The sequence below is a fragment of the Octopus bimaculoides genome, chromosome 9 (assembly GCF_001194135.2).
Source record: "Octopus bimaculoides isolate UCB-OBI-ISO-001 chromosome 9, ASM119413v2, whole genome shotgun sequence".
Lineage (NCBI taxonomy): Eukaryota > Metazoa > Mollusca > Cephalopoda > Octopoda > Octopodidae > Octopus > Octopus bimaculoides.
Window position 1 is genome coordinate 82,765,319 of NC_068989.1, and position 3,358 is coordinate 82,768,676.

General features: G+C 34.9%; 1 protein-coding gene across 2 annotated transcripts in view; it reads left to right on the forward strand.

Moving 5' to 3' along the window:
- Nucleotides 1-1,268: 1,268 nt before the first annotated feature.
- The window catches only part of LOC106870678 (BMP and activin membrane-bound inhibitor homolog), a 141,075-nt gene continuing 138,985 nt past the window's right edge, over nucleotides 1,269-3,358 (forward strand). For both annotated transcript variants that reach the window (XM_052970832.1, XM_052970831.1), the window contains exon 1: nucleotides 1,269-2,193. The gene's annotated coding sequence lies outside the window, so the exon portion shown is untranslated. The remainder of the gene's footprint in view (nucleotides 2,194-3,358) is intronic.

Here is a 3,358-nt window from a genome sequence, read left to right on the forward strand (position 1 = left end):
ATATATATATATATATATATATATATATATATATATTCACACACACATAAGTACAGGTATATCCTGGAGAGGGACAACACGTACATACATACATGCAAGTTATATACCGAAGAGCAAGTTCACACAGACATACATACACATACATAGACTAGAACACATGCATGCACGGTTATATGTAGGAAAAGTAAGCACACACTCATTTAAGTCTACATGTACACATACATACATACATACATACATACACACACACACATATATATATATATATATATATATATATATATATATATATATATATATATATATATACATATACATATATACACACACAACACAGCTACATACACAGGAAATCAAGCACCCACACACACACACTAATACACTTCATACAGAGATGTATACAAACGGTTATATGCATGGAAACGCACACACACATGCGCCCAAATGTACACACATATACTTATGTAGTGAGATATATAAACACAACCATTTGCAGGAAAGCAAACACACACACATACAAATATATAAATATACAAATATCTATACACAAATATATACACACAGTTTTTATGCTGTAAAGTAAGCACCCGCACAAATATACATACATATATGTGTAGACATAGATATATATATATACATAACTATATGTAGAAGGGGAAAGCACAGACAAACATTTAAAAATATACACAGCTCCAATCACATACATAAAAATATACATACATACACTTATACATAAAGATATATACACATATAGCCTACACACGCATATATATAAAGATATATACACACACATATATATAAAGATATATACACATACAACCTACACACACATATATATAAAGATATATAAACATACAGCCTACACACACATAAATATACGTACATATACTTATAAACAGGTAGAGATACATACACGCAACTATATGCAGGGAAGCAAGCACACACACGCAAATATACACATACTTATATACAAAGATATATGCACATACAGCTCAACACACAGACACAGCTCCATGTAGGGGAGGGTGAGGAGGCAGTCACTTTACATTACTTCTCCTACCACCATACACAACGACCTCTGCCTGCCACCGTTTCTCCTCACACCACTAACTCCACCTCCTCCTCATACCACTAACTCCACCTCCTCCTCATCCTTCATCTCTCCTTCTAAACCTCTACGTCTTGTTGTGTCTTCTGCTGTTTAAACTCTCGTCATGTCTCGGCCAAGATCTCGTTAGATCTCGTCACCCACTACTATTACCACCGCAACCACCACCACCACCTCTAACCACTCCAGTCTTCACTAGAACAAACAACAACAACTTCTTCATACAGCACACAGGTTTGTCTTCTCCGTCTCACCTTCTTTCACATACATTCATTCATCTATCTATTTATTTAATCTGCACCCCTCTCTCTCTGTCTATTTCTCTCCCTCTCTCTCTCTCTCCCCTCTTTCTGTCTATTTCTCTCCCTCTCTCTCCCCTCTTGTCGGCAGTCCGTCGCCGGCTTTCCTGCCAACCGAGCACTAACCACCACCACTGCTGTATATATACATACACATACATATATGTATAGGCGTATATAGACACTCACTGGCGCATACACACAGAAGTTTGTGTATATTGGATTTTAGATGTGTGTGTGTGTGTGCGTACAAGAAGAACAGCGACAACAGCCAACCGCACAATAAAACACACAACTGCTGTGAAGACAAACCAACACAACAGAACGGAATGACAACAAGGAAATAGTATTTCTCCCTACTTTCCTACAACACACACATATATCTGCTACACTTATATATATATAGGGATATATATATATATAACACATACATACACAGATATGTAAAATAACCAACGGTTATATTATATTGTTGTGCATATGTGTATGTATATAGCTTGATAAAAACTAAGGAATGATTATATTTCTGGAGACAAAGCATCGTTGAATCTTCAGTGCTTGTCTGTGGCCACCTTTTCTTCTCTACTACATATGGATAAATGGCAAGATTTGGACAACACTAAAGGCAGGTGTGGTGTTGATTACAATCTACCTGGACATACAACATAACATCATACTGCCCGTACTGCTACACCTACCAAAAACATTATTGGCACTCATACTATTACGGTTCGTTCGAGATAGACACAAGATATGCTCTGTATGTTTTAATGGACGTATTTCATGGTAAGTAAACACTACATATTTATTCTTACTGTGTATATATATATAAGCATTATAAACGTGTATATATATTATATATATATATATATATATATATATATATATATATACGTATGTATGTGTGTATGTATACACACGTGTATGCGCGCACGCGTATGTCATGTGAATGGTATCAAGAAAAACACATACACACATGACAAACGTGCGTGTGTGTGTGTAGCTATTAGAATGCGGCCATACTGGGGCACCGCTTTCAATGGTTTTAGTGTCAAGTTTAGTACATATCTACAACTGCCTTTATCGATTATTTTTGTCTAACTGCTTGTCACAGGATCAAGAAATAAAACATAAACAATAACAAGAAACGGAGCGTGGGTTTTTCGGTTACAGAAATTTTCATTAAAATCGTAAATTGATTTTTCCGATCAGAAAGTTACCACACACACACACACACACAAATACACAGAGAGTTAAATACAGACGAGACGGATTTCAGCACAGTCGCTTCCATTGATCATTGACAAGACGCTGGTCAATTAGTGGCTACACAAGACACGTGTTCAGACTGGTTCACTGTGAGTCCGAACTCGGAACCACGTGGTTCAAATCGAACGTCTTGACCACAAAGCCATGCCTTGCTCGTAGCAGGCGCGCGTGTTAGCTCGCGTATATATATTGTATGTTTATATCTATGTATATAGGCGAAGTCGACCTATTCACGCACAAGATGTATATGTGGGTATATACGTATGTTATTAAGAATATAAGTAAATGTGTATATAAATTTACTACGATAGATGGACTAGATATAGGCATATATATGTTTATTTTTGAGTTTAATACGTGTGTATTTATGTTAATACCCAGAGCTATAAATTGCACACACACACAAATTCGCAGAAACGTACGTGTGTGTGTGTGTATATATATCTATATATACAAATATTGATATTCAAATATATATAGTTATATATAGTTAGTTATATAGAAATACACACACGCACACTTGGGCATACGTATATAAATGTATATTTATGTATACAGATATATGCATACATATATGTAAATGTATTTGTATACATGTATTTAGGTATATGAATGCATGTAATATATATATATGTATTCATATATATATATATATATATATATATATATATATATATATATA